Genomic DNA, 18864 nt, shown 5'->3' on the forward strand with positions numbered 1-18864 from the left:
TGGTTTTGGGCCTGGCATCTGCCTTAACCAGGTACCTGATGAGGGCTTGAGTCTCCTTGCTCTGGTCCTCATAAACATCTTTCATGGACCGGCCCTGGAAGTCACCAAACTCCACCATCAAGCAGCCCTGGTCTCCAATTGCCCGGGCTTCTGCCTGCATTTCCTGCTTCCTCTGATACTTCTCCACTTCTTCTGCCATCTCTCTAATTTGAGAAGAGTACTGTAGGAACAGTTGTTTATTTTCTGACAGGGGTGTTGTCTGCGCCGTCTCATTGGAAATGCTGAGCACCAAATACACGGCATACCCCAGAGAGTTTTCCAGGAGCCATCTAAATCTCTGGCCCTGGTAGTTCCCAAACTGAAGTTTGCAGTGAGCCAGTACTAAAAACTGGTCACTGGGCTCTCCACCGTTTGTGCTGACAAAAGTACTGGCCTCTGACAGCACCTCCTCCTTAGGTTTGGCCCTTCCAGACTCCACATTTTCAAGGCGCCTCGCCTCCGCCGAAGGCGCCATGAGGAGTCGGCATGATGTTGCCGATTGGCGTTGAAAAGAGGGATATGCATACATTTTCTGAAATGAAAATCAGAAAAAGACTACTACCTTTTGCAATCTAAAAGACACCTGTATGTTAAGTGTGTAACAAAAATTTAACAAGCTACGCATAAACTATATTACTGTGGTAATAAACATGGCCATGACATAAACTGTCCTGAAGATGAGTTTTCTACAAAGGACAGGAATCCCTGACATATAAAATATGTAACGTCAATATGAAGTCTGAAATTTCCTTTTATTTTCAATGCTGTCATCTTAAACCATGATTACACACACACCAGGCTACAAAATATTACATTAAATATATCATACTTCAAATGTTGTCATCTTACCCCAGGGTTACACCAGGTGTTTTTACCTCTTAAAATCTCAGCCATTTTTCTGTGTTTTTAACTTTCTGGTCTACCTAAATTAAAATGAGCACTATTCCCGCATACTTTGGCCCATATGGATACATTTGGCCTTTTTTTGTTTGTTTTTAGTTAAGACTCTCAATGTTTTTTTATAAAAAAAGTCATTATTATTACATTATTTTAGAAAATATCAATTATTTCTTGGTAAATGCAGTTTTCCATATCTCCACAACAATTTGGTAACGATTTTTACAATTAAAATGTGTGTGTGTTATTATGTGTTAATACCAAATATAAATGTAAATACAACCCGAATTCCGGAAAAGTTGGGACGTTTTTTTAAATTTTAATAAAATGAAAACTAAAAGACTTTCAAATCACATGAGCCAATATTTTATTCACAATATAACATAGATAACATAGCAAATGTTTAAACTGAGAAAGTTTACAATTTTATGCACAAAATGAGCTCATTTCAATTTTGATTTCTGCTACAGGTCTCAAAATAGTTGGGACGGGGCATGTTTACCATGCTGTAGCATCTCCTTTTCTTTTCAAAACAGTTTGAAGATGTCTGGGCATTGATGCTATGAGTTGCTGGAGTTTTGCTGTTGGAATTTGGTCCCATTCTTGCCTTATATAGATTTCCAGCTGCTGAAGAGTTTGTGGTCGTCTTTGACGTATTTTTCGTTTAATGATGCGCCAAATGTTCTCTATAGGTGAAAGATCTGGACTGCAGGCAGGCCAGGTTAGCACCCGGACTCTTCTACGACGAAGCCATGCTGTTGTTATAGCTGCAGTATGTGGTTTTGCATTGTCCTGCTGAAATAAACAAGGCCTTCCCTGAAATAGACGTTGTTTGGAGGGAAGCATATGTTGCTCTAAAACCTTTATATACCTTTCAGCATTCACAGAGCCTTCCAAAACATGCAACTGCCCATACCGTATGCACTTATGCACCCCCATACCATCAGAGATGCTGGCTTTTGAACTGAACGCTGATAACATGCTGGAAGGTCTCCCTCCTCTTTAGCCCGGAGGACACGGCGTCCGTGATTTCCAACAAGAATGTCAAATTTGGACTCTTCTGACCATAAAACACTATTCCACTTTGAAATAGTCCATTTTAAATGAGCCTTGGCCCACAGGACACGACGGCGCTTCTGGACCATGTTCACATATGGCTTCCTTTTTGCATGATAGAGCTTTAGTTGGCATCTGCTGATGGCACGGCGGATTGTGTTTACCGACAGTGGTTTCTGAAAGTATTCCTGGGCCCATTTAGTAATGTCATTGACACAATCATGCCGATGAGTGATGCAGTGTCGTCTGAGAGCCCGAAGACCATGGGCATCCAATAAAGGTCTCCGGCCTTGTCCCTTACGCACAGAGATTTCTCCAGTTTCTCTGAATCTTTTGATGATGTTATGCACTGTAGATGATGAGATTTGCAAAGCCTTTGCAATTTGACGTTGAGGAACATTGTTTTTAAAGTTTTCCACAATTTTTTTACGCAGTCTTTCACAGATTGGAGAGTCTCTGCCAATCTTTACTTCTGAGAGACTCTGCTTCTCTAAGACAAAGCTTTTATAGCTAATCATGTTACAGACCTGATATCAATGAACTTAATTAATCACTAGATGTTCTCCGAGCTGAATCTTTTCAAAACTGCTTGCTTTTTTCGTCATTTGTTGCCCCCCGTGCCAACTTTTTTGAGACCTGTAGCAGGCATTAAATTTTAAATGAGCTAATTAAGTGGATAAAAGTGTAAGATTTCTCAGTTTAAACATTTGCTACGTTATCTATGTTCTATTGTGAATAAAATATTGGCTGATGTGATTTGAAATTCCTTTAGTTTTCATTTTATTAAAATTTAAAAAACGTCCCAACTTTTCCGGAATTCGGGTTGTAGTTTAATCATTATTTTCATTCATAGGGCCCAGAAACCATGATTTCTTAGGCAATAAACACATCATTGTTGACAGTAGCATAGCTTAATTAGCTGACGGTCGATAAATTTAACTTATCTGATCATTTATCATGTGAAAAGTTACAGGTCCACAGGTACTGAAGAAAGCATGAACTGTACATGCTAGCTAGCTATACTGACACGATTCATTTTCCAAAAATACACACTGTATATGAACAAATAATGACCAGTTTTCAATGAATGAAGTAATAGCCTTACCTTTAACAAAGATGACAACAACGGCGATTGGTCAAAAGGAGGCCACAGGAGAGAAACGCGATTGATCAAAAGTAAGCCACTGAAGAGAAATGCGATTGTTCAAAAGTAAGCCAAAGGCGAAACGCGTTTGGTAAAAAGTAAGCCACAGGCGAAACGCGATTGGTCAAAAGTAAGCCACAGGCGAAACGCGATTGGTCAAAAGTAAGCCACAGGCGAAACGCGATTGGCTCATGTGGGCTTACTTTGTGCTTACTTTGGCTCAGTCGGTGGGAAGCAGTAGGCGCAAGCGAGAGGTAGCAGGATCGATGCCCGCATTCTCCAAGTTGGCTCCTGCCCTTTTACTCACACATCCCTAGATCAGTGGTTTTCAATCCTGTCCTGGAGGCATCCCTGCCCTGCACATTTCGCATTTCCCCTCATCTAACACACCTGTTTCAAATCATCAGCTCATTAGTAGAGACCGCGAGACCTTATTTGGGTGTGTCTAAAAAGGGAGACAATAAAAATGTGCAGGGCAGGGGTGCCTCCAGGACAGGTTTGAGAACCACTGCCCTAAAGAAACAGACTGAGCATCGATGCAATGCGGCCACACTCTCTACGTTAGTAAATTTTTTTGGACTAAAAGGTGCCGAAAAGTATTTCAGACATTGTCCTGCGCAAACTAGGTCCCACCGAGATTTGAACTCAGATCACTGGATTCAGAGTTCAGAGTGCTAACCATTACACCATGGAACCTTAACTGGAGCAGCTGTTGCTCACAGGGCCACAAACACTGGCACCATCGCCAAACCAGTGCTGTTTTATCTTTTCCTGCTGCAAGAAAGCACACAGGCTCCACCGAGATTTGAACTCAGATCACTGGATTCAAAGCCCAGAGTGCTGACAATTGCACCATGGAACCGAAACTGCTTGGTTGGAGGCCAACTTGGAAACAGATAGCTCTCTGGCTGTGGGGAAGCAGTTATACAGAGAGGTTGGAACCCAGTGATTTTTGGTCAATGGCCCGCCTCAAAAAAGGGAAAAGAGTGGGAGATGTTGCTGAAACCCGGGACCGAACCAGGGACCTTTAGATCTTCAGTCTAACGGTCTCCCAACTGAGCTATTTTGGCTACAACAGACCTCTGCTTAGCAAGGGATTTCAGTGAGATCACCCTACTCATTGTCGGAGCTGAAGAGCAGAGCAGAGATGAGCCCCCAGACAATAAAAACAGCTGGCCAGTACGGGGATCGAACCCGCGACCGAGCTAATTTAGCCATCAGTGTCTGCCTGATTGAAAAAAACCTGCCATAATGTTTGTGAATGCAATGAGACAATAAAGCTTCACGTTTTAACCTGAACAAGGGCTCGTCCGGGATTTGAACCCGGGACCTCTCGCACCCAAAGCGAGAATCATAACCCTAGACCAACGAGCCTTCTTGCCCAAAGCCAAGAAAAAAGAGCTATTTCAGCATCAACAAAAGAAGGAACATGAACTAATGTGGAAGCAATCAAAGTCCTCGAGACAGTGTGAAAGGCTAACAAATGCAAGTTGGCCTCTTAATTGACCTAAATATGGGGCTGTATCTAACATGTAGAGGGATGTTAGCTGAAACGGTCAGATGTCACTTAGACCAGCGGGTCTCAATTCCAGTCCTCGCGCCCCCTGCTCTTCACATTTTGTAAGTTTCTCGTATAGCTTCAGACATTTGTTCCATTCGAACGTAAGTGCCCTGAGAACTGGACATCACATGACATCCCTCCGTGATTCAAGTTCAAAGCGTATGTATACTTTCAATTCATAGTGAGTAATACAGTGGTGTATCGAGGTATACAGAGGTAAATGATGTCACACTTCTCCATGTGTGAAGAAGTTGCGCAGCACAAATCCGTGAACCAATGTTCCAAAGTGAAGTATACTTTGACGGATTTCCCCTGCTCAGGGAGTGGGGAGCAATGAACACTGTGTAGGGACCATGTCAATCGCTAGGAGCTCACTTCTAATGAGCTGATTATCCGAATCAGGTGTGCTAACAAAGAGAGACATGCAAAACATGCAGACCTGGGGGGAGCGAGGACTAGAATTGAGAACCGCTTCCTTAGACTTTAAGTCAGTGTGAGCAAAAGAGGTGAAAAGTTGTCTGCATGACCCGAGTGTTCCAAGGTAGCCTACATAATACAAGAATCCATACACATTCATACTGGCGTAACAAGACCGAGAAGGTCCTTAAACACAAAACCTTAATCTCTTTGTTAATTCGACAACATAATCTTGGCCAGTGCAAAGGAGCAAGCCCAGAGGAGGGACAGCCTCTTTGCATCAAACCCGTCATTCCCAGCTACGCTCGTCATTCTTGAAAGGCCAGGGGAATTAGCTCAAATGGTAGAGCGCTCGCTTAGCATGCGAGAGGTAGCGGGATCGATGCCCGCATTCTCCAAGTTGGCTCCTGCCCTTTTACTCACACATCCCTAGATCAGTGGTTTTCAATCCTGTCCTGGAGGCATCCCTGCCCTGCACATTTTTCGCATTTCCCCTCATCTAACAAACCTGTTTCAAATCATCAGCTCATTAGTAGAGACTGCAAGACCTGATTTGGGTGTGTCTAATAAGGGAGACATACAAAATGTTCAGGGCAGGGGTGCCTCCAGGAAAGGTTTGAAAACCATTGCCCTAAAGAGACCGACTGAGCGTTGACGCCAAGCTGCCACACTCCCAGGTTAGCTTTTTTTGGGCTCACAGCTGCCAAAAAGTATTTCAGACATGGTCCTGTGCAAATTGGTTGCAAAACAGTGCCATTTTACGCACAGTTCCCTAAAGCAGTGGTTTTCAAACCTGTCCTGGAGGCACCCCGGCCCTCCAAATTTTGAATGTTTCCCTCATCTAACACACCTGTTTCAAATCATCAGCTCATTAGTAGAGACCGCGAGACCTTATTTGGGTGTGTCTAATAAGGGAGACAATAAAAATGTGCCTGGCAGGGGTGCCTCCAGGACAGGTTTGAGAACCACTGCCCTAAAGAGACAGACTGAGCATCGATGCAATGCGGCCACACTCTCTACGTTAGTTAATTTTTTTGGACTAAAAGGTGCCGAAAAGTATTTCAGACATTGTCCTGCGCAAACTAGGTCCCACCAAGATTTGAACTCAGATCACTGGATTCAGAGTCCAGAGTGCTAACCTTTACACCATGGAACCTTAACTGGAGCAGCTGTTGCTCACAGGGCCACAAACACTGGCACCATCGCCAAACCAGTGCTGTTTTATCTTTTCCTGCTGCAAGAAAGCACACAGGCTCCACCGAGATTCGAACTCAGATCACTGGATTCAAAGCCCAGAGTGCTGACAATTACACCATGGAACCGAAACTGCTTGGTTGGAGGCCAACTTGGAAACAGATAGCTCTCTGGCTGTGGGGAAGCAGTTATACAGAGAGGTTGGAAGCCAGTGATTTTTGGTCAATGGCCTGCCTCAAAAAAGGGAAAAGAGTGGGAGATGTTGCTGAAACCCGGCAGCGAACCAGGGACCTTTAGATCTTCAGTCTAACGGTCTCCCAACTGAGCTATTTCAGCTACAACAGACCTCTGCTTAGCAAGGGATTTCAGTGAGATCACCCTACTCATTGTCGGAGTTGAAGAGCAGAGCAGAGATGAGCCCCCAGACAATAAAAACAGCTGGCCAGTACGGGGATCGAACCCGCGACCTTGGCGTTATTAGCACCACGCTCTAACCAGCTGAGCTAACTTAGCCATCAGTGTCTGCCTGATTGAAAAAACCTGTCATAATGTTTGTGAATGCAATGAGACAATAAAGCTTCACGTTTTAACCTGAACAAGGGCTCGTCCGGGATTTGAACCCGGGACCTCTCGCACCCAAAGCGAGAATCATACCCCTAGACCAACGAGCCTTCTTGCCCAAAGCCAAGAAAAAAGAGCTATTTCAGCATCAACAAAAGAAGGAACATGAACTAATGTGGAAGCAATCAAAGTCCTCGAGACAGTGTGAAAGGCTAACGAATGCAAGTTGGCCTCTTAATTGACCTAAAAATGGGGCTGTATCTAACATGTAGAGGGATGTTAGGGAGGACAGCTGAAATGGTCAGATGTCACTTAGACCAGCGGGCCTCAATTCCAGTCCTCGCGCCCCCTGCTCTTCACATTTTGTAAGTTTCTCGTATAGCTTCAGACATTTGTTCCATTCGAACGTAAGTGCCCTGAGAACTGGACATCACATGACATCCCTCCGTGATTCAAGTTCAAAGCGTATGTATACGTTCAATTCATAGTGAGTAATACAGTGGTGTATCGAGGTAAATGATGCCACACTTCTCCATGTGTGAAGAAGTTGCGCAGCACAAATCCGTGAACCAATGTTCCAAAGTGAAGTATACTTTGACGGATTTCCCCTGCTCAGGGAGTGGGGACCAATGAACACTGTGTAGGGACCATGTCAATCACTAGGAGCTCACTTCTAATGAGCTGATTATCCGAATCAGGTGTGCTAACAAAGAGAGACATGCAAAACATGCAGACCTGGGGGGAGCGAGGACTAGAATTGAGAACCGCTTCCTTAGACTTTAAGTCAGTGTGAGCAAAAGAGGTGAGAAGTTGTCTGCATGATCCGAGTGTTCCAAGGTAGCCTACATAATACAATAATCCATACACATGCATACTGGCGTAACAAGACCGAGAAGGTCCTTAAACACAAAAGCTTAATCTCTTTGTTAATTCGACAACATAATCTCGGCCAGTGCAAAGGAGCAAGCCCAGAGGAGGGACAGCCTCTTTGCATCAAACCCATCATTCCCAGCTATGCTCGTCATTCTTGAAAGGCTAGGGGATTTAGCTCAAATGGTAGAGCGCTCGCTTAGCATGCGAGAGGTAGCGGGATTGATGCCCGCATTATCCAAGTTGGCTCCTGCCCTTTTACTCACACATCCCTAGATCAGTGGTTTTCAATCCTGTCCTGGAGGCATCCCTGCCCTGCACATTTCGCATTTCCCCTCATCTAACACATCTGATTCAAATCATCAGCTCATTAGTAGAGACTGCAAGACCTGATTTGGGTGTGTCTAATAAGGGAGACATACAAAATGTTCAGGGCAGGGGTGCCTCCAGGTAAGGTTTGAAAACCATTGCCCTAAAGAGACCGACTGAGCGTTGACGCAATGCTGCCACACTCCCACGTTAGCTTTTTTTGGGCTCACAGCTGCCAAAAAGTATTTCAGACATGGTCCTGTGCAAATTGGTTGTAAAACAGTGCCATTTTACGCACAGTTCCCTAAAGCAGTGGTTTTCAAATCTGTCCTGGAGGCACCCCTGCCCTTCACATTTTGAATGTTTCCCTCTTCTAACACACCTGTTTCAAATCATCAGCTCATTAGTAGAGACCGCGAGACCTTATTTGGGTGTGTCTAATGAGGGAGACAATAAAAATGTGCAGGGCAGGGGTGCCTCCAGGACAGGTTTGAGAACCACTGCCCTAAAGAGACAGACTGAGCATCGATGCAATGCGGCCACACTCTCTACGTTAGTTAATTTTTTTTGGACTAAAAGGTGCCGAAAAGTATTTCAGACATTGTCCTGCACAAACTGGTGACAAAATAGGTCCCACCGAGATTTGAACTCGGATCACTGGATTCAGAGTCCAGAGTGCTAACCATTACACCATGGAACCTTAACTGGTGCAGCTGTTGCTCACAGGGCCACAAACACTGGCACCATCGCCAAACTAGTGCTGTTTTATCTTTTCCTGCGGCAAGAAAGCACACAGGCTCCACCGAGATTCGAACTTAGATTGCTGGATTCAAAGCCCAGAGTGCTTACCATTACACCATGGAACCGAAACTGCTGGGTTGGAGGCCAGCTTGGAAACAGATAGCTCTCTGGTTGTGGGGAAGCAGTTATACAGAGAGGTTGGAACCCAGTGATTTTTGGTCAATGGCCCGCCTCAAAAAAGGGAAAAATGTGGGAGGTGTTGCCGAAACCCGGAATTGAACCAGGGACCTTTAGATCTTCAGTCTAACGCTCTCCCAACTGAGCTATTTTGGCTACAGCAAACCTCTGCTTAGCAAGCAGGGATTTCAGTGAGATCACCCTACTCTTTGTCGGAGCTGAAGAGCAGAGCAGAGATGAGCCCCCAGACAATAAAAACAGCTGGCCAGTACGGGGATCGAACCCGCAACCTTGGCGTTATTAGCACCACGCTCTAACCAGCTGAGCTAACCGGCCTGGCTTAGCCATCCATGTCTGCCTGATTGGAAAAAACCTGCCATAATGTTTGTGAAAAAGGGCTCGTCCGGGATTTGAACCCGGGACCTCTCGCACCCAAAGCGAGAATCATACCCCTAGACCAACAAGCCTTTTTGCCCAATGCCAAGAAAAAAGAGCTATTTCAGCAACAACAAAAGAAGGAACATGAACTAACGTGGAAGCAATCAACGTCCTCGAGACAGTGTGAAAGGCTAACGAATGCAAGTTGGCCTCTTAATTGACCTAAAAATGGGGCTGTATCTAACATGTAGAAGGATGTTAGGGAGGACAGCTGAAATGGTCAGATGTCACTTAGACCAGCGGGTCTCAATTCCAGTCCTCGCGCCCCCTGCTCTCTTTACATTTTGTAAGTTTCTCGTATAGCTTCAGACATTTGTTCCATTCGAACGTAAGTGACCTGAGAACTGGACATCATATGACATCCCTCCGTGATTCAAGTTTAAAGCGTATGTATACGTTCAATTCATAGTGAGTAATACAGTGGTGTATCGAGGTATACAGAGGTAAATGATGTCACACTTCTCCATGTGTGAAGAAGTTGCGCAGCACAAATCCGTGAACCAATATTCCAAAGTGAAGTATACTTTGACGGATTTCCCCTGCTCAGGGAGTGGGGACCAATGAACACTGTGTAGGGACCATGTCAATCACTAGGAGCTCACTTCTAATGAGCTGATTATCCGAATCAGGTGTGCTAACAAAAAGAGACATGCAAAACATGCAGACCTGGGGGGAGCGAGGACTAGAATTGAGAACTGCTTCCTTAGACTTTAAGTCAGTGTTAGCAAAAGAGGTGAGAAGTTGTCTGCATGATCCGAGTGTTCCAAGGTAGCATACATAATACAAGAATCCATACACATGCATACTGGTGTAACAAGACCGAGAAGGTCCTTAAACACAAAAGCTTAATCTCTTTGTTAATTCGACAATATAATCTCGGCCAGTGCAAAGGAGCAAGCCCAGAGGAGGGACAGCGTCTTTGCATCAAACCCGTCATTCCCAGCTATGCTCGTCATTCTTGAAAGGCCAGGGGAATTAGCTCAAATGGTAGAGCGCTCGCTTAGCATGCGAGAGGTAGCGGGACCGATGCCCGCATTCTCCAAGTTGGCTCCTGCCCTTTTACTCACACATCCCTAGATCAGTGGTTTTCAATCCTGTCCTGGAGGCATCCCTGCCCTGCACATTTCGCCTTTCCCCTCATCTAACACACCTGTTTCAAATCATCACCTCATTAGTAGAGACTGCAAGACCTGATTTGGGTGTGTCTAATAAGGGAGACATACAAAATGTTCAGGGCAGGGGTGCCTCCAGGTAAGGTTTGAAAACCATTGCCCTAAAGAGACCGACTGAGCGTTGACGCAATGCTGCCACACTCCCACGTTAGCTTTTTTTGGGCTCACAGCTGCCAAAAAGTATTTCAGACATGGTCCTGTGCAAATTGGTTGCAAAACAGTGCCATTTTACGCACAGTTCCCTAAAGCAGTGGTTTTCAAACCTGTCCTGGAGGCACCCCTGCCCTTCACATTTTGAATGTTTCCCTCATCTAACACACCTGTTTCAAATCATCAGCTCATTAGTAGAGACCGCGAGACCTTATTTGGGTGTGTCTAATAAGGGAGACAATAAAAATGTGCAGGGCAGGGGTGCCTCCAGGACAGGTTTGAGAAGCACTGCCCTAAAGAGACAGACTGAGCATCGATGCAATGCGGCCACACTCTCTACGTTAGTTAATTTTTTTGGACTAAAAGGTGCCGAAAAGTAGTGATGGCAAAATCGAGGCCTCGTGAACCAATGAAACAGTTGAACCAAATGTGCCATATTGTTTCGAGGCTTCGAATCAATCTGACACCCGTCTCAACGGTGACACCTAGTGGTCACTTGCAGGTGTTGATCTGAAACAACCTTGACGAGCCATTAAAAAAAATTGTTGTTTTTTTATTATTATAATGTTCTAATATGTAAAGCTTGTAACCTATAGGCTCCTCACTGTGCATAAAGTTATTTTGGTCATGAAAAATGAATATTAATAAAAGAAATCAAGCCACAATGTCTTACTTTTTTAGAGATTTTTATTCAAAAATATTAATTTATCTGCTGTGGAAGGACTTAGCCTACTTCTTTTTTTACAGATAATTTCTCCAGCCTTTGAAAAAATCATCTCACAAGGGACACTTGTTGCTGGCATACAAAGATATTTTTTTGCAAGGACATACAAATGAGGAAAGATTACTGCTCTCTCTTTCCAGTAAGTTAGTGGATCATGAGTTCTGAGCAAATACGCATCGTTGATGTATTTTTTCACTTCCACTGTGGCATCAGCTGTAGCATTGTGTATCATCTTGGTTTGATGGATGCGAGTATCAAAAAGTTCCCATAAACTGTCCTGTGTTTCTACTGGTGTTGATGTTGATGGTGATGATGATGATGATGGGTGTGATGTTGACATTTCTGGGGATGAATAAAAATGAAAACAGCAATTAGTAACAAATCCTAAACTGACGGCATATATGAAGGATATATTATATTACATGATTCAGATTACATAACATAACACAGACTGAAACTGCTCACCAGGATTTGTGTTTGAACGCATCAGTGAAGCACACTCCAGTGTGATATGCTTTTCAGCTTCCTGGGCTTTGGCAGCATTTCCAAATGCCACATTTTTTAACCTTGGGTCCAGCAGTGTAGCCAGTGCCAAGGCTCTAAAACTCTCATAACCTCCATATCTGGAGTGCAGACCTTCTTGCAGATGTGAGCCTATGAGCCAAAACAGGAGAAACACATATTTATAATAATGACAATAATATGACAGTTATGGCCAATCACATGGGTAGTATGGTCATTGTGGCCTACCTAATTGAACAGTTGATTCCTGCGTTGCATTTCCTTTTTTCTGTGCAAGCTTGTGCTGCAACATCCTGTACAGTGGTATAAGCTTTGAAGCAGACACCCTCTTTTCCTCTGACATCTCTGTTGTTGCGAGTTTGAATGGTTGCAGTATTGACAATGATTGTTCAATAATGTCATAATCAATACTTGTCAGGGGAGCAGTATCATTGTTTAAGTTGGAAAGTGCAGCAGCCACTGGTTCACGTTGGTCATACAAGCGCTGTAGCATGTCAAATGTGCTGTTCCATCTCGTGTCAACCTCCTGTATCAGTTTCAGAGTTGGTCTTCACATCAAGCTCTGCATCTCCACAAGCTTGTCCTTTGCTTTGCAGCTGGATCTGAACAACCCCACTATCTTTCTGGCCTTCTGGCGTATTTCATTGATGACTGGGGTTTGATCTAGTGCCTTTTTCACAATCAAATTTAAAGTATGAGCAAAACATGGGACATGGCGAAGGTGGAGTAGCTGGGCACTTAGGATCATGTTAGATGCATTGTCAGTCACCATGCACTGAACTTTGGAGGTTATTCCCCACTCAGCCATTAGCAAGGCTTTAGCCTCCATGAGATGCTGGGCTGTGTGGGTTTGGTAAAACCTCCTTACACCCAGTACAACAGTTGCCATTTTTGCCTCTGGTGTTATGTAATGGCAAGTCACACCAAGATATCCATCCATATTAATGGAGGACCACATGTCAGCTGTAAGGCTAACAAATTCGGCCTTCTAAATTGCCTATAACTAATCAAATCGCACTATGTCACTAGGCCTATATCACCAAAAATCCGCTATCTCAAAGTCAAACTCCTCTCACAAAAACCCACGAGGTCAAAATGCGTTTATTTCACTTTTATACAGATGTGCGATTGTGTGGTCTGTTCCCGACCGTTCCAATCAAACGCTGATTCGGCGGACCACACCTGATGAAACAATTAGTGAAACACTTCGAGGCTTCGTTTGGTCATAGTCACGTGACATGGGTGTTTCGAATCACGCTTCGGATCAGTGTTTCGACACATCTGCGCTTCGGGATCTCGCAAAGCTTCGGAACGACTGTTTCGCTTCAGCCATCCTTACCTCCAGGACAGGATTGAAAACCACTGATTTAGGGATGTGTGAGTAAAAGGGCAGGAGCCAACTTGGAGAATGCAGGCATCGATCCCACTACCTCTCGCTTGCGCCTACTGCTTCCCACCGACTGAGCCAAAGTAAGCACAAAGTAAGCCCACATGAGCCAATCGCGTTTCGCCTGTGGCTTACTTTTGACCAATCGCGTTCCGCCTGTGGCTTACTTTTGACCAATCGCGTTTCGCCTGTGGCTTATTTTGATCAATTGCGTTTCTCTTCCGTGGCTTACTTTTGATCAATCGCGTTTCTCTTCCGTGGCTTACTTTTCTCCAATCGCGTTTCTCTCCTGTGGCCTCCTTTTTACCAATCCCCGGTCGTTGTTATTGTCATCTTTGTTAAAGGTAAGGCTATTACTTCATTCATTGAAAATTGGTCATTATTTGTTCATATACAGTGTGTATTTTTGGAAAATGAATCGTGTCAGTATAGCTAGCTAGCATGTACAGTTCATGCTTTCTTCAGTACCTGTGAACCTGTAACTTTTCACATGATAAATGATCAGATAAGTTAAATTTATCGACCGTCAGCTAATTAAGCTATGCTACTGTCAACAATGATGTGTTTATTGTCTAAGAAATCATGGTTTCTGGGCCCTATGAATGAAAATAATGATTAAACTATTTACATTTATATTTGGTATTAACACATAATAACACACACACATTTTAATTGTAAAAATCGTTACCAAATTGTTGTGGAGATATGGAAAACTGCATTTACCAAGAAATAATTGATATTTTTTAAAATAATGTAATAATAATGACTTTTTTTTATAAAAAAAACATTGAGAGTCTTAACTAAAAACAAACAAAAAAAGGCCAAATGTATCCATATGGGCCAAAGTATGTGGGAATAGTGCTCATTTCAATTTAGGTAGACCAGAAAGTTAAAAACACAGAAAAATGGCTGAGATTTTAAGAGGTAAAGCTGTTGTAGCCGAAATAGCTCAGTTGGGAGAGCGTTAGACTGAAGATCTAAAGGTCCCTGGTTCAATCCCGGGTTACGGCAACATCTCCCACACTTTAAGGGGTGGTGTTGGCGCAGTGGATAAGAAGCATGCCTTTGGTGTGAGAGACCCGGGTTCGAATCCACTGCGAGATACCAATCTGTCCCTGAGCAAGACACTTAACCCCTAGTTGCTCCAGAGGTGTGTGACCTCTGACATATATAGCAATTGTAAGTCGCTTTGTAATGTAAAATGTAAAGCACCTGGGGTCTCATTTATAAAACTATGCGTAGGATCTTTACTAAAAGTTTACGTGCGCCCAAAAGCCAAAAATGGCGTACGCCAAAAAATATTCCGATTTATAAAACCGTGCGTACGCACACCTGTAAGCAATGTTCCCTTTATAAATCACAGATCACCCGCAGATGTGCGTACGTGAACCAGCCTCATATCCCGCCCTGTACACGCCCATTTTTAACCATAAATAGTCAATGCAAATCACCTCATGATTGCTGATCAGCATGTAAATGAGAGTGGAATCCCATATATACCTGGAAAACTGGCATGCGACCCGCCAATTAATTAATCCAAGAAAGTGAAAACGTGCATTTCTGTTAGCCTAATTTTAATAATGGCGACAGGTGAGAAAAGAGGAAAAAAACGTAATTTCTCAGATACTGAGATTGAAACACTTGTAGGGGAGGTGGAGGCTCGGAAAACTGTGTTATTTGGTGGCCACAGCAGTGGGGTCACTAATAAAAAGAAGCAGTGCGAGTGGCAAAGTATTGCTTCTGCCGTCAATTGTGTCAGTGGGACAGAACGGACAGTTGCAGAATTAAAGAAAAAATGGTCCGACCTGAAGGTATACAAATTTTTTTTTTACCAACATATTACATTTGTGTTTTATTAGGCTATATACCTATATAAATAGCAATATTGATTTTCAAAAAGTTTTATTTACATGTGCTTACAGTATGCAAAATATGTGAAATAAAGATTCTCATTCATTCAAGGTGGAGGCAAAGAGAAAACTGTCCTCCCACCGCCAGAGCGTGGCTGCAACTGGTGGGGGCCCATGTACAGCTGATCTCACATCAGTGGACAGCAAAATCGCGGCTATAATTGGGGAGGTCAGCGTGTGTGGTATTGTGTCGGAAAAGGAGGGAGACACTGACGTGACTGAAACCACAGAGGAGCAAGGTTAAACCGATTTTTAATCATTAACGCTGTACATTTGAGTGTGTGGGGTGATAAATGGATAAATGTTGCCAATTGTTTGTCCTCCAGTCCTTCCGGAGTCTGAAGCTGTAAATGAACAGGAGGTTCAGGGTGAGGGGTTCTCAGATGCAGATGCACAGCGTCCGGCTCAAAGCAGTGCCCCTTCTGCGTCTGGCACGTCCAAAAGTGGTCGGGTACTCACTGACGCAGTCCTGCAGTTACAGCGAGAGACAATAAACGCTGTCAACAGGGTTGCAGATGAGCTACGGCAGATGAGAGAAGTGATGCAAGAAATTGCACAATCATTAAAAGATGCAGTTAAAACATGAACCTTGAGTTTTGTCTTTCTTTACAAACGCCGCATGACATCCTCACGGATTCTTGCACCTCGTTGATATCCCTCTTGTCGGCCAGGGGGCTGTGGCTCGGGGTCGTAATGCTGGGGTAGAGGGAGATCAGGAGGGAGAGGAATACCGTTTCTCAGTGCTATATTGTGCAAAACACCACACGCCCTGACAATCTTGCACACTTTTGCTGGATGGTATAAAAGTCTGCCACCCGAGGCATCCAGAGCACGCCATCTGCATTTCAGGATGCCGATGGCACGCTCCACAACTGCGCGGGCACGAGAGTGGACCTCGTTATAATGAGTTTCCTCTGCGCTCTGCGGGTTTAAAAATGGGGTGAGGAGCCAGCGTCTCAGGGGGTAGCCACTGTCGCCTGCAGGTTATAATTATATTAAAAACAAAATTGTTACAGTTTCTACTTTTTAATATTGTTAAACTCACCAAGAAGCCAGCCATCACGTACTGCGCCTGCATTTAGTCTGTTCCCTACACTGCTATGTGTCAAGATAAAGGAATCATGTGTTGAACCAGGCCAGCGTGCCACAATGTTTGTGAGGGTCATGTTGGAGTCACATATGATTTGCACATTAATAGAATGCACATGCTTTCTATTAACATAAGCAAATTCATTTTCAGATGGTGCCCTTATAGCAACATGAGTGCAGTCAATTGCGCCGATTACATTTGGGAAACCAGACATTGCTGCAAATTGCGTTTTAATTTCGGCCTGTTCTCGCACAGTGTAGGGGAACCTGATGTATCGACTAACCATATTAAGTATACCATTTAAAACGACAGATATTATGGCACTCAGGGACGGCTGTGATATACCAGACCTATAGGGTGAGATGATAGATTCCAATAGAATTATTTCATATACAAAAAGGTCTTAGAGACAAATTTGAGGATTACTTATAGTTTTTTTATATTATTAATTTACCTGTCTGCCAATTCCCGCTGGAAACAGCCGGTTGCCAACAACCCCAGAGTGGTGAGGACTTGTATTTGGACTGGGATGGCATGGTTCCGGCGTGTTGCCCTCTCTAATACTGGACCCAATTCAGCACATAGATCCAAGAGCACAGCTCTAGGGAATCTAAATCGGCTTATTAGCCAGTCATCATCATGGGCCAGGAAATCATCATGGTCATCACAACTCGTTCTCTCCTTATTCTGCCATTAGCGTAATCCTCCAACAGTGCCAGGAGTGCCATCATGAAGCATTACATACCCGGGTCACCGGAGAATTTATATGTTTCTAGCAAATAGACTGATCGTTAACACCTTGACAAAATCACTTAATTAATTTGTGGGCGAAAATTTAAGACGAAAATGTTATAGTGAACACATGCTTCTTGACGGTTTTGTAATGAACACCGTAATAGTTAGGACCGATGATGAGTAGCGATTGTGCTTCATGACTGTATTTGCAGACTTTGACATTTTATGATATAGGCTATGTACATTAAGGAAAATATTTCCTTTTTACACTGTGTTCTGCAGTTCTCTAATAAAAGGGTATTTCATGCTATTCTGTAGGCTATCACATGTATCGCGCCATGTCCTCCTGTGCTCCCGTTGTGGACAATGTGACTGTAAGGCAGCGCTGATTATTATTTTATTTTACTTTTAATACATTTTGAATTACGTTTGGATTTTACTAGATGTATATAGCCTAAAACAATCGGCACAAATAACACTGTTGGATTTAATCTTCATGATAATGTGGATATAACGTATGAAATGGAGTGAAAATTAAATGTCATTCATTCTTATAATCGTTCTTCTCACATTTATTTTCTACAATCTAACTTCAGTTCACGACCTCACCATCGGTGTCGCTAATTCCCTTTGTCTCCAGAATGTGCGTACGCACGGCTCAAAGTTTGCTTAAAGGTGCGCACATTCTCCCGTCAAGTTTGTTTTTTATAGATCACAACCTTTGCGTGGGAACTGGCGTACGTACGTTTCCAGCCCCGTTTTGTGCGTACGCACGCTTTATAAATGAGGCCCCTGGTGTAACCCTGGGGTAAGATGACAACATTTGAAGTATGATATATTTAATGTAATATTTTGTAGCCTGGTGTGTGTAATCATGGTTTAAGATGACAGCATTGAAAATAAAAGGAAATTTCAGACTTCATATTGACGTTACATATTTTATATGTCAGGGATTCCTGTCCATTGTAGAAAACTCATCTTCAGGACAGTTTATGTCATGGCCATGTTTATTACCACAGTAATATAGTTTATGCGTAGCTTGTAAAATTATTGTTACACACTTAACATACAGGTGTCTTTTAGATTGCAAAAGGTAGTAGTCTTTTTCTGATTTTCATTTCAGAAAATGTATGCATATCCCTCTTTTCAACGCCAATCGGCAACATCATGCCGACTCCTCATGGCGCCTTCGGCGGAGGCGAGGCGCCTTGAAAATGTGGAGTCTGGAAGGGCCAAACCTAAGGAGGAGGTGCTGTCAGAGGACAGTACTTTTGTCAGCACAAACGGTGGAGAGCCCAGTGACCAGTTTTTAGTACTGGCTCACTGCAAACTTCAGTTTGGGAAGTACCAGGGCCAGAGATTTAGATGGCTCCTGGAAAACTCTCTGGGGTATGCCGTGTATTTGGTGCTCAGCATTTCCAATGAGACGGCGCAGACAACACCCCTGTCAGAAAATAAACAACTGTTCCTACAGTACACTTCTCAAATTAGAGAGATGGCAGAAAAAGTGGAGAAGTATCAGAGGAAGCAGGAAATGCAGGCAGAAGCCCGGGCAACTGGAGACCAGGGCTGCTTGATGGTGGAGTTTGGTGACTTCCAGGGCCGGTCCATGAAAGATGTTTATTAGGACCAGAGCAAGGAGGCTCAAGCCCTCATCAGGTACCTCGTTAAGGCAGATGCCAGGCCCAAAACCAACATGGCCATTTTCAAGACATATGTCCTGAAAAGACGGGCTTCTGCTGTGGGCACCAGCGTACTTCAGCCTGCACC

The 18864-nt window shown here is 43.7% G+C and overlaps 10 non-coding genes across 10 annotated transcripts; 2 read left to right on the plus strand and 8 right to left on the minus strand.

Moving 5' to 3' along the window:
• Positions 1-3926: 3926 nt before the first annotated feature.
• Positions 3927-3998, minus strand: trnaq-uug (transfer RNA glutamine (anticodon UUG)). Its single transcript has one exon. It is a non-coding gene; the product is annotated as a tRNA-Gln (tRNA).
• A 440-nt stretch (positions 3999-4438) lies between these two features.
• Positions 4439-4510, minus strand: trnap-ugg (transfer RNA proline (anticodon UGG)). The gene has a single exon. It is a non-coding gene; the product is annotated as a tRNA-Pro (tRNA).
• Positions 4511-5439: 929 nt separating this feature from the next.
• Positions 5440-5512, plus strand: trnaa-agc (transfer RNA alanine (anticodon AGC)). Its single transcript has one exon. It is a non-coding gene; the product is annotated as a tRNA-Ala (tRNA).
• A 1235-nt stretch (positions 5513-6747) lies between these two features.
• trnai-aau (transfer RNA isoleucine (anticodon AAU)) lies at positions 6748-6822 on the minus strand. The gene has a single exon. It is a non-coding gene; the product is annotated as a tRNA-Ile (tRNA).
• Positions 6823-6907: 85 nt separating this feature from the next.
• Positions 6908-6979, minus strand: trnap-ugg (transfer RNA proline (anticodon UGG)). The gene has a single exon. It is a non-coding gene; the product is annotated as a tRNA-Pro (tRNA).
• Positions 6980-8676: 1697 nt separating this feature from the next.
• trnaq-cug (transfer RNA glutamine (anticodon CUG)) lies at positions 8677-8748 on the minus strand. The gene has a single exon. It is a non-coding gene; the product is annotated as a tRNA-Gln (tRNA).
• Positions 8749-9049: 301 nt separating this feature from the next.
• trnaf-gaa (transfer RNA phenylalanine (anticodon GAA)) lies at positions 9050-9122 on the minus strand. The gene has a single exon. It is a non-coding gene; the product is annotated as a tRNA-Phe (tRNA).
• A 106-nt stretch (positions 9123-9228) lies between these two features.
• Positions 9229-9302, minus strand: trnai-aau (transfer RNA isoleucine (anticodon AAU)). Its single transcript has one exon. It is a non-coding gene; the product is annotated as a tRNA-Ile (tRNA).
• Positions 9303-9361: 59 nt separating this feature from the next.
• trnap-ugg (transfer RNA proline (anticodon UGG)) lies at positions 9362-9433 on the minus strand. The gene has a single exon. It is a non-coding gene; the product is annotated as a tRNA-Pro (tRNA).
• A 4864-nt stretch (positions 9434-14297) lies between these two features.
• Positions 14298-14370, plus strand: trnaf-gaa (transfer RNA phenylalanine (anticodon GAA)). Its single transcript has one exon. It is a non-coding gene; the product is annotated as a tRNA-Phe (tRNA).
• The last annotated feature ends 4494 nt before the right edge of the window (positions 14371-18864 follow it).

Source organism: Carassius carassius, chromosome 8, assembly GCF_963082965.1.
Source record: "Carassius carassius chromosome 8, fCarCar2.1, whole genome shotgun sequence".
In the NCBI taxonomy this organism is placed as follows: domain Eukaryota; kingdom Metazoa; phylum Chordata; class Actinopteri; order Cypriniformes; family Cyprinidae; genus Carassius; species Carassius carassius.